The sequence below is a fragment of the Piliocolobus tephrosceles genome, chromosome 4 (assembly GCF_002776525.5).
Source record: "Piliocolobus tephrosceles isolate RC106 chromosome 4, ASM277652v3, whole genome shotgun sequence".
Taxonomy (NCBI): domain Eukaryota; kingdom Metazoa; phylum Chordata; class Mammalia; order Primates; family Cercopithecidae; genus Piliocolobus; species Piliocolobus tephrosceles.
The window spans coordinates 16,496,000-16,508,412 of NC_045437.1; the positions used below are offsets into that span (position 1 = coordinate 16,496,000).

General features: G+C 43.6%; 1 non-coding gene across 1 annotated transcript; it reads right to left on the bottom strand.

Annotated features, from left to right (window-relative positions):
• Positions 1-3,586: 3,586 nt before the first annotated feature.
• On the bottom strand, positions 3,587-3,693 carry LOC111546819. Its single transcript, XR_002732937.1, has one exon. It is a non-coding gene; the product is annotated as a U6 spliceosomal RNA (small nuclear RNA).
• Between the last annotated feature and the right edge of the window lie 8,720 nt (positions 3,694-12,413).

Below are 12,413 nucleotides of genomic sequence, written 5' to 3' on the forward strand. Positions count from 1 at the left end.
AGTTTGTTTAAAAAAAGCTTACATCAATGTTTTATAAATGTTGATCCCTAGATCACCTTATCAGTTGCTAAAAAGAAAAAAAAGAAAACTGACTCCGAATCTCCGTGGCAGATTGATTACCTAAGAATTTGCATTTTTTATTTCTTTACCTGTGGATTATATTGAAAGAATTTACATTTTAATAAGCACCCAGATAACCAGTTCAGAGTTTGCGAATCGCCACTTTAGGTTATCAGAATTCATCAGCTTTTCTGTATATCCCCATATTCTCAAAAAGGTGTAAGATAAGCTGTGGCAGCAAGACTCTTACTTGCTGAACAGCAAGATGCATGTTCTAAATAAGATATCTAACCCTCAAGTATTTGGGTTGAATCAGTTGTTAAAAAGCAGCATGTTAAATTTAGAAGGGCTTTGACGGGATTGGACAGAGACTGGGAAGCATTTTAAATCAATAGATTTCTAAGAATATCCACTATTGTTACCATTTCTTAAAATTTAAGTGCTTCCTCTGAGAGAGTTGTGCTAACCACTGGACAAAGCAGTTTAGGCTAAAACGATGAAACCCTGCCCTCTGAGAAGTGACAGAGGCACAAGCATGGTAATAACAGGAGGATGAGTGCGTTTCTGTGAGGCAAAGGTCCATCTCAACTCTCTGTCCTACCTGTCTTCCAGACTAACAGGATGACATTTTCAAAATAAAACACCCCAAAAGCTCAAGTTAAATTATCTTATTTAGTGGCATATATTAATCCACAATCAACAAAATTTTGATACTGATTGGATCATTTCCCCACTGAAAGGGAGAGTTGCATATGTATATTTGTGAGTTAAGTAGTAACAATCTTCTGTTTTTGTTCTCTACCAACAGTTGGTTTGTTTTTAGTTGAAACGGGTTGTCTAATTTCCTTTGTGAATTCAAATTGAGTTCCTTTTGTTGTTGCTGCTGCTGCTATTCCTTGTCTTGATGTGTCTTGGGGTGTAGGGTCTTTTCCATTATCTTTTTTTTAATTATTATTAAATACTCACCCCTTAATTGCCCCTGTTAGGATAATGGCTTAATTACTAGTTTCAGAAAGGGAAAGTTCTCAAAGTTTCTTTCACACAAATTAGAAGTTAATAACTGACAATTCTAAAGTCCTTTCATGCTTAACTAAACGGCAGTCCATGCTTTGGGCTCACCCTCTTGGATGTTTAAAACATCAAATGTTTTTGTCTTCTCGAACAAACAAAAGGGAATTTTTTAAAATGTGCTTTAACTTTTTACACAAGTGCTTCTTTTATTTCTCATAACTTAGAATTCAGAAATCCTCAAGAGAATTTTTTTTCTTCTGCTGAAACTGAAAACAATTGTAGGTGGTTTCAACAGAACAAATTTTGGGGAAAATACCTGAAATGTTTCACATTGTAATAGAATTAAGTACAGAAGAATAAACATAGAGCTAAAATGGGGATAAGACACTGGAAGAACTCATTTCTGCCAGGAGTCATATTTCTCTACAAGATGAGCTAGGGCTAGGATGTCATTCACCTCATCAGAAAGCCTGTGATGGACAGTTAATTCCAACTAAATCCCCATCACTTCAAACTACAGCAAGAATGCCTCCTACAGGTGATATCCTACAAAAATCATGGAGTGTTAGTTTCACAAATTAATCAGTTTTCATGTTTGGGGCTGGTCCTATTGCATATAATAAAGATAAAAGTACAAAAGTCCCTGGAACCCTGAAAAGCTCCCTAATGACGAAGCCCACTTGGAGCTATGTTTGACATTTCGCTTTCTCTCTCGATGTTTTTGTGCCTTTATGACCCTCTCTCTTCCGTTACTCCAGGGTGGCTCGGAGACTGCAAAGTTTATCATCTCTCTACCATTATTGTTAGTCACAACATGTTTGCCACTTCCAAACCTTGTGTCCTCCCTTATCCCTCTTGCTTGCATCTTCAGCCTTTCCCGCTCAGTATCCAAGCCAATAAACAGGATTGTGTCGGCTCTGTTTGAAAACAGCTGCTCGTTAACCCAATTGCTCTCTCTGAACTACTGGAGCATCTCTCTTCAAATGCCCAACTTTTCACTGCTGTACTTCATCCTCCAAGCAATCAACCCTTAAACCCCTCATGATCTGATTTTTGTCCCCCATCCCCCTCTCTTGAAAGTCACTGTAACCTCAGATCATCAAATTCAACAGCCTGTTCTCTAATTTCACTCTCCTTGACATCCCCTCTTTAAAAATTCTCTAACTTCTTAGCTTCAGAGCAAGCTTCATAGGTGTGCAACCCATATAGTTAACTGCACAGAGCCCTAAGCGCCTCAGGCATGGTTTAATATTCTGTTGTTCCTATCTTAAAATTATTTTATGCATTTATTTACTTATTTTTTTTGTTAGGCATCAGGTGACAGCAAATACAACATTTTCTTAATAGGATGAATGAAGAACTAGTATTTGATAGCACAACAGGGTGACTATAGCAACAATAATTTATTGCATTTTTTTTTTTTTTTTTTGAGACGGAGTCTTGCTCTGTCGCCCAGGCTAGAGTGCAGTGGCCGGATCTCAGCTCACCGCAACCTCTGCCTCCCGGGTTCACGCCATTCTCCTGCCTCAGCCTCCCGAGTGGCTGGGACCACAGGCACCCACCACCTCGCCCGGCTAATTTTTTTTTGTATTTTTAGTAGAGACGGGGTTTCACCGTGTTAGCCAGGAGGGTCTCGATCTCCTGACCTCGTGATCCGCCCGTCTCGGCCTCCCAAAGTGCTGGGATTATATTTTTAAATAACTGAAAGGGTGGAATTATAATGTTCATAACACAAAGAAAAGATAAATCCTTGAGGCGATGAATACCCTGATCACAATTACAAATAATGCAATTATTACACATTGTATGCCTGTATCCACACATTACATGTATCCCCTAAATATATGCATTATGTACTGATAATAATTAAAAATGAAAATAATTGCCGGGCGTGGTGGCTCATGCCTATAATCCCAGCACTTTGGGAGGCCGAGGCGGGTGGATCACGAGGTAGGAAAATCGAGACCATCCTGACTAACACAATTAAACCCCATCTCTACTAAAAATACAAAAAATTAGCTGGGTGCCTGTAGTCCCAGCTACTCGAGACGCTGAGGCAGGAGAATGGCGTGAACCTGGGAGGCAGAGCTTGCAGTGAGCTGAGTTTGCGCCACTGCACTCCAGCCTGAGTGACAGAGCGAGACTCAGTCTCAAAAATAAATACATACATACATACATAATTTTATTTTATTTTCTTGAGACCAAGTTTCACTCCTGTCGCCCAAGCTGGAGTGCAATGGCGTGATCTCCACTCACTGCAGCCTCTGCCTCCTGGGTTCAAGTGATTCTCCTGCCTCAGACTCCGGAGTAGGTGGAACTACAGGGGCCTGCCACCAAGCCCAGTTAATTTTTTGCATGTTTAGTAGAGACAGGGTTTCACCATGTTGGCCAGGCTGATCTCAAATTCCTGACCTCGGGTGATCCACCTGCCTCGGCCTCCCAAAGTGCTGGGATTACAGGCATAAGCCACCGTGACTGGCCTGAAAAGTTTTCAGTATGTTTATTTACATTATTTAAAAATATAAAACGCTTCATGAATTTGTGTGTCATCCTTGAGCAGGGGCCATGCTCATCTTCTCTGTCTTGCTTTAATTTTAGTATATATGCTGCCGAAGTGAGCACAAAAGAATTTTTATTTTAGAGACAGAGGGTACAGTGGCACAATCATAGCTGACTGCAACCTTGAACTCCTGGCCTCAAGAGATCCTCCCACCTTGGCCTCCCAAAACACTGGGATTACAGGTGTGGAGCCACTGCAATGGCCATTAATTTTTTTTTTTTTTTTTTTTTTTTTTTTGAGACTGAGTCTCACTCTGTCACCCAGGCTGGAATGCAGTGGCATGATCTCCGCTTACTGCAACCACCTCCACCCCCTGGGTTCAAGCGAGTCTCATGCCTCAGCCTCCCAAGTAGCTAGAATTACAGGCACGTGCCACTATGCCCAGCTAATTTCTGTATTTGTACTAGAGATGAAGTTTTACCATGTTGGCCAGGCTGGTCTCGAACTCCTGACCTCAAGTGATCCACTCACCTCAGCCTCCCAAAGTGCTGGGATTACAGGCGTGAGCCACCGCGCCCGGCCTTTTTTTTTTTTTTTTTTTTCCAGATAGAATTTCACTCTTGTTGCCCAGGCTGAAGTGCAAGGGTGCACAATCTCAGCTCACTGCAACCTCCACCTCCCAGGTTCAAGGAGTTCTCCTGCCTCAGCCTCCCGAGTAGCTGGGATTACAGGCGCCCGCCACCACGCCGGGCTAATTTTTTGTATTTTTAGTAGAGATGGGTTTGCGCCATGTTGCCCAGGCTGGTCTCTAACTCTTAACCTCAGGTGATCCCCCTGCCTCAGCCTCCCAAAGTGCTGGGATTACAGGCATGAGCCACTATGCCCAGCTAATATTCTTAATAATTGTTGAACAAAGGGCTCTGCCTTTTCATTTTGCACAGGGTGCCACAAATCATGAAGCTGGTTCTTTTTAGCTTTTGTGACCCTCCATTTGTCCGGCTCTCCCATCTCTTTGACCACTTTCTCCCCCTTGCAGGCTCCTCTTCTCCTTCTCCCTCCAAAGTATGATGGATCCCGAGCACGTGTTCTTCCCCCCATTCTTATGTTCTCACCACTCATTCTCTGTACTTCACCTGCCATATCTTCATAAATGATCCCCAAATCTATAACTCAAGCTGTAAGAAGTCCCAGCCACAGGCCAGGCACAGTGGCTCATCCCTGTAATCCTAGCACTTTGGGAGACTGAGGCAGGTGGATTGCTTGAGCTTAGCAGTTTGAGACTAGCTTGGGCAACAAAGAAAAACACCATCTCTACAACAACAACAACAACAACAAAATTAGCCAGGTGTGGTGGTACATGCCTGTTAGTGCCAGCTACTTGGGAGGATCACTTGAGCCTAGGAGTTGGAGGTTGCAGTAAGTGGAGATAGCACCACTGCATTCCAGCCTGGGCCACAGAGCCAGACACTGTCTCAAAAAAAAAAAAGAGAAGGAAAAAGAAAAGAAGAAGAAGAAATCCCAACTACATTTCCAACCATTTGTTGAATTTTTCCTAGTGAGGTTCTTCTCACACTTCAAAACCTTCTTCACTCTCCCATCAGCTTCTATCAACTTCCCTATATTTATTAATGGAATAGTCATAATTCAGTCACCGTAATGAGAGGATATCTGTCTTTCAGAGCTGCCCTAAATATTCTGATGATCTTATACACATGCAAGTCTATCCCCATCAAAGCCTTCCTTGCTGTATTTATGTGACTTTGGTTTTATTGATCAATACCCTCATTCATGGGTTTAATCTAGGAAACAAACTATGAGGAGACCAGGGAGACTCAGAGAATCAGTTTCAGTGGCTCAGGTCATGGCAGAGGTATGTTCTCATAATTTTTAAAATCAAATTATGTACATCCCCAGGGATCCCACCCACCCAAAGGGAAGCAATACAAAACAAAACAGAAATAATATGCACTGAAGAGCAATACAAAACAAGAGGCTGGCCATCCAAGAAAGTTGGGACTAAGATTCATGGGGTTCATCACAGGGCCAATTTTATGCGAACTCTTGTTAGTGAGGCTTTGTTTTCCCCACTGAAAATTGCCTGAAATCACCACTATTAATTTTGCTTCTGGAATGCGTTGAGAATATTTTTGGATTTTTTACTTCCAGAGCTTCCATCAAATGCAAGTGTGTGCTGCTGAAGTATTAGGAAAAATCAGTTAAGTGCACAGAGTTGTTTATATAAGAATATCCAGGACAAAATTGTTTAGAAAAGTTAAAAACCTGGCTGGGCGCAGTAGCTCATGCCTGTAATCCCAGCACTTTGGGAGGACAGGCAGATCACCTGACGGTAAGAAGTTGGAAACCAGCCTAGCCAACATAGTAAAACCCCGTCTCTACTAAAAATACCAAAAAAATGTGCTGGGCCTGGTGGCGAGCGCCAGTAATCCCAGCTACCCGAGAGGCTGAGGCAGGAGAATTGCTTGAACCCAGGAGGCAGAGGTTACAGTGAGCCGAGATCGCGCCTTTGCACTCCAGCTTGGGCGACGAGTGAAATTCTGTCTCAAAAAAAAAGAAAGAAAGAAAGAAAAAAGAAAAGTTAAAAACCTGAACACAATCTAAAAGCCTCTCAGAAGGAGATTGGTTAAGCAAACTATGGTAAATGTGCATAGTGACATACTCTTTGTGTTAGTTGTCTGTTTTTGTGTAACAAGCCACCTAAAACTAAGTGGCTGAAGACAATGATTTGTTATTTCTCACAGTTCTGTGGCTTGATGGGGCTTGACCTCTGTGCTGTTATCTGGGCTCTCTTGGGTGACTTCTGTCAGTTAGCTGCTTGACTGTATCTTGTGATCTAGGATGGCCTCCCACACAGGCACAGGAGCTCACGGGGATGCTTGGATAGCTGGTTCACTCTCTCTACGTGTCCTTTCTTTACACCACGACAGTCTCAGGAATGCATTAGGGTGACAGCAAAAGCTGCAAGACCTTTGGAGAACTTGTACAGTTGCTTCTGCCATATTTAATTGGTCAAAACCTGACATAAAGCCAGCCCAGACTCTTTTTTCTTTTTTTTTTTTTTTTTTTTTGAGACAGGTTCTCACCTTGTCACCCAGGCTGGAATACAGTGGCCTTCCGGGTTCAAGCAATTCTCCTGCCTTAGCCCACCTTGCCTGGCTAATTTTTTTTTTTTTTTTTTTTTTTTGTATTTTTAGTAAAGACAGTGTTGCACCATGTTGGCCAGAATGGTCTCGAACTCCTGACTCAAGCAATCTGCCTGCTTTGGCCTTCCAAAGTGCTGAGATTTCAGGCGTGAGCCACGGAGCTTGGCCCAGATCCCAGACTCTCTCGGTGGAAGGAATTGCAAGGAATCTGTGGCCACTGAGGGGAGAGAGAAGGGTAAAATCACGTAACTCCAAATTTACCATTCTCAAGTGTACCATTCAGTGGCATTTGATACATTCACAGTGTTGTACAAGCATCACCACTCTCCAGTTCTAGAATATTTTCATACTTCCAAAAGTAAACCAATACTCATTACTTCTGTGATTCCTGTCAACCCCTAGCCTCCATTAACCACTCATTTGCTTTCTCTCTTTGTGGATTTGCCTATTCTGGATATTTCATGTGAATGGAATCATGCAATAGGCGACCTTTTAAACTGGCTTCTTTCATTCAGTATAGTGTTTGCAAGGTTCATCCATGTTGTAACTTCATTCCTTTTTATTACCTGAGTAATATTCCATTATATCAAGCTTGTCCAACCTGTGACCCAGGATAGCTTTGAATACCAGCCAACAAAAATTTGTAAACTTTTCTAAAACATTATGAGGGTTTTTTTTTGCATTTTTTTTAACTCATAAGTTATATTGTTAGTGTATTTTATGTGTGACCCCAGACAATTTTTCTTCCAGTGCAGCCCAAGGAAGCCAAAATATTGGACACCCTTGCATTATATGACTATAACTCATTTTTAAAATCCATTCATCAGTTGATGGACATTCGGGTTGTTTTGCCTTTGGGGCTACTGTCAGTAGTGCTATTATGAACATTCATGTACCTGTTTTCAATTATTTGGGGAACATACCTAGAGGTGGAATGCTGAATTACATGGTAATTCTATGTTTAACTTTTTGAAGAACTGCCAGACTGTTTTCCGTTGTGGCCATTTTTTTTTTTTTGAGACAGAGTCTCGCTCTGTCGCCCAGGCTGGAGTGCAGTGGCTGAATCTCAGCTCACTGCAAGCTCCGCCTCCCAGGTTTACGCCATTCTCCTGCCTCAGCTTCCCGAGTAGCTGGGACTACAGGCGCCGGCCACCTTGCCTGGCTAGTTTTTTGTATTTTTTAGTAGAGACGGGATTTCACTGTGTTAGCCAGGATGGTCTCGATCTCCTGACATCATGATCCGCCCATCTCAGCCTCCCAAAGTGCTGGGATTACAGGCTTGAGCCACCGCGCCCGGCCCATTGTGGCCATTTTTAATCGAAAATACTATCAAACAGCAAAAATGATTAAATATATCTATATTAATGTGGAGGTATGAATACATAAAAGAAAAATTACAGAATGACATGTTTCATTGGTACCTTACAGAAATGTTTAAAAAGCAGTGACTTCGACCAGCCTGGCCAACATGGTGAAACCCTGTCTCTACTAAAAATATGAAAGTTAGGCCGGTCGCAGTGGCTCACACCTGCAATCCCAGCACTTTGGGAGGCCAAGATGGGTGGATAACCTGAGGTCAGGAATTCAAAACCACCCTGGCCAACATGGCGAAATCCCATCTCTACTAAAAATACAAAAATTAGCTGGGCATGGTGGCAGGTGCCTGTAATCCCAGCTACTCGGGAGGCTGAGGTGGGAGAATCACTTGAACCTGGGAGGTGGAGGTTGCAGTGAGCTGAGATCATGCCACTGCACTCCAGCCTGGGCAACAGAGTGAGACTCTGTCTCAAAATAAAAATAAAAATACAAAAATTAGCCAGGTATGGTGGTGCATGCCTGTAATCCCAGCTTCTCAGGAGGCTGAGGCAGGAGAATCGCTTGAACCCGGGAGGTGCAGGTTGTAGTGAGCTGAGATCATGCCACTGCACTCCAGTCTGGGCAACAGAGCAAGACTCTGTCTTAAAATAGTAATAATAATAATATAAAATAAAAATAAAAGCAGTGACTTAAAGCAGATATGCTTATTTTTCTCTCACGAAGGCTGGAGTCTTGGCATGGTGTCTCATACCTATAATCCCAGTAATTTAGGAGGCCAAGGTAGGCAGATCATCTGAGCCCAGGAGTTCAAGACCAGCCTGGGCAACATAGTGAGGCCTCATCTCTATTTATATAAATTAAAAATGAATAATTGATATGGTTTGGCTCTCTGTCCCCACCCAAATCTCATGTTTAATTGTGACCTCCAGTGCTGGAGGAGGGGCCTGGTGGGAGGTGATTACATCATGTGGGTGAACTTCCCCCTTGCTGTTCTTGTGACAGGGAGTGAGTTCTCATGAGATCTAGTTGTTTAAAGTGTGAAGGACTTCCCTCTTCACTCTCTCTCCTGCTGGTCATGTGATCCCTTCACCTTTCACCATGATTGTAAGTTTCCTGAGGCCTCCCCAGCCATGCCTCCGGTACAACCTGTGGAACTGTGAGTCAATTAAACCTCTTTTTTTTCACAAATTACCCAGTTGCAGGTAGCTCTTTATAACAATATGAGAATGGACTAATACAATAATTTTTTTTTAAAGGTTGGAGAACAGGGATGGATATTCCTTAAGGTACTCAGGACACCAGCTCCTTGCAGCTCTCTCACCAGTATTCTGGCGTGGCCCTCAGCCTCACCCATCAGGAAGGCAACCTTGCTTCCTCAGCAGCAGGGCGTGGCAGGAATAAGGAAGGAGGGAAAATGAACCTGCCTGCTGTCTTAGGGACAATTTCAAAACCTCTTTCTTTTGTAAATTGTCTGATCTCAGTATGTCTTCATCAGCAGTATGAAAATGGACTAATACAGGGCCCTAATCCATTCTGACTGCTATCCTTAGAAGAGGAGATTTGGACATAGAGAGAAAAACCAGGGATGCTCATGCACAGAGGAAAGACCACATGAGGATGCAGTGAGAAAGCAGCTGTCTGCAAGCTAAGGAGAGAGGCTGCAGGAGAAATCAACCCTGCTGAGACCTTGATCTGGGACTTCCAGCCTCCAGCATTGTGAGAAAATGAATTTCCGTTGTTTAACCCACCCAGTCTGTGTTATTTTGTTATGACATCCCTAGCAAACTCAAACACAGAGTCACAAAAAAATTCCCAGAGAAAGCTGTACTTGAACCAGGGCTCAGTGGATGAGTCACGAGTCCACCAAACGGTGAAGACAGGAAAGCACATTCTAGGCACATGGCATATGGAAGGACCCAGAGGTATGAGAAGAAGCATTTTCAGCAAAGGGTACCAAGTTCCGAGCGATGAGGGCAGAGAGTGTGTGGGTAGAGTCATAAAAGACCAACTGGAAAGTTTGCTTTAAACTCCCATTCAACTGGTTTACAATTAGTAGTATGCTGGTAAACACTGGAGAACTGACTCTTTGTAGAGGTTAGCTGTGATCTGCAACAATTACCAGTTTCTCTGGTGTCAATACTGTCACCATGGCTGATTGGTTTTTTATTTTTATTTTTATTTATTTTTTGAGACAGAGTGTCTCTGTCATCCAGGCTGGAGTGCAATGGTGCGATCTCAGCTCACTGCAACCTCTGCCTCTAAGGTTCAAGCAATTCTCCTGCCTCAGCCTCCCGAGTAGCTGGGACTACAGGCACCCGCCACCTCGCCCGGCTAATTTTTTGTATTTTTAGTAGAGACGGGATTTCACCGTGTTACCAGGATGGTCTCGATCTCCTGACCTCGTGATCCGCCCGTCTCGGCCTCCCAAAGTGCTGGGATTACAGGCTTGAGCCACCGCGCCCGGCCAACACACCATTATTTCTTATTTTCACCATAATAATAACAATAGAGATAAGTAACCTCAAGTGCATAGATAATAGTAAAATGTACTAGAATAATTTGGAAACAATGCATTTTAAGTATTTACTACCTTTGATTTTAATAGAATGTATTTAATTGTAAGTTTATGTAACTTAATTTTGAAACATGGCTATGTTTAACAACTGGCTTATAAAATTCCAGAAAACTTAACCATCTGCTCTCGCAGTTGGTATGATGCGTACCCTTGTTTACATCTGCTATTTATTTTTCACATCTGCTGTTTTTTTGAGACGGAGTCTCGCTCTGTCACCCAGGCTGTAGTGCAGTGGCCTGATCTTGGCTCACTGCAAGCTTCGCCTCCCGGGTTCACGCCATTCTCCTGCCTCAGCCTCCCAAGTAGCTGGGACTACAGGCGCCCACCACCACACCCGGCTAAATTTTTTTACATTTTTAGTAGAGACAGAGTTTCACCATGTTAGCCAGGATGGTCTCGATCTCCTGACCTCATGATCCACCCGCCTCGGCTTCCCAAAGTGCTGGGATTATAGGTGCGAGCCACTGCGACCGGCCTACATCTTCTATTTCACAGGAGTTCGAGACCAGCCTGGCCAACATGGTGAAACCCCATCTCTACTAAAAAATACAAAAATTAGCCGGGTGTGGTGGCACGTGCCTGTAATCCCAGCTACTTGGGAGGCTGAGGCAGGAGAATTGCTTGAACCCAGGAGGCAGAGGTTGCAGTGAGCCGAGATCGTGCCAGTGCACTCCAGCCTGGGCGATAAGAGTGAGACTCTATCTCAAAAAAATAAATAAATAAAATAAACTCTTTCTTTATAAATTACCCAGTCTCAGGTATTTCTTCATAGCAGTGCAAGAACAGACAAATACACTGTGTTTATTGTCAGGGAAATATAATTGTGTTTATTGTCAGGGAAATATAACAGGGAAAAGTTAGGAAGTCAGCTCCTTGAGAGCAGAAAATTGTCTGTTTTATTCCCTACTGTGTCCTCGGCACCCACAATGCCTGTAGCTATTATATAAATAAAAGAGTGGGACCAACGGGATGACGGCATTGTTAACTAAAAGACTTGAGTGCAAACCTAAGAATACTGCTCCTGCTCCTAGTATTACTGTTAATTATAAAGGCTGCAGTATATATGTGTGTGTGTGTGTGTGTGTGTGTGTGTGTGTGTGTGCATATATACACACTTCTTTTTTTTTGAGACAGAGTCTCACTTCGTTGCCCAGGCTGGAGCGCAGTGGCACTATCCCAGCTCACTGCAACCACCACCTCCTGAGTTCAAGCAATTCTCCTGCCTCAGCCTCCTGAGTAGCTGGGATTACAGGCACGTCCCACCACGCCCAGGTAATTTTTTGTGTTTTTAGTAGAGACAAGGTTTCACCATGTTGGCCAGGCTGGTCTCAAACTCCTGACCTCAGGTGATCTGCCCATCTCGACCTCCCAAAGTGCTGTGATGACAGATGTGGCCACCGCACCTGGCCAAGGCTACAGTATGTTAAGGAGAGCTAGCATTATGCCGGGCACTGCTCTGCAGGCTTCTCTTGCATTACATTCTTTTTGTTTTCTTTTGTGAGATGGAGTCTCACTCTGTCACCCAGGCTGGAGTGCAGTGGCGTGATCTCGGCTCACTGCAAGCCCCACCTCCCGGGTTCATGCTGTATTCCTGCCTCAGCCTCCCGACTAACTGGGACTACAGGCACACGCCACCACACCTGGCTAATTTTTTTGTATTCTTAGTGGAGACGGGGTTTCACCGTGTTAGCCAGGATGGTCTCGATCTCCTGACCTCGTGATCCGCCCACCTCGGCCTCCCAAAGTGCTGGGATTACAGGCTTGAGCCACCGCGCCCGGCCTGTATCAT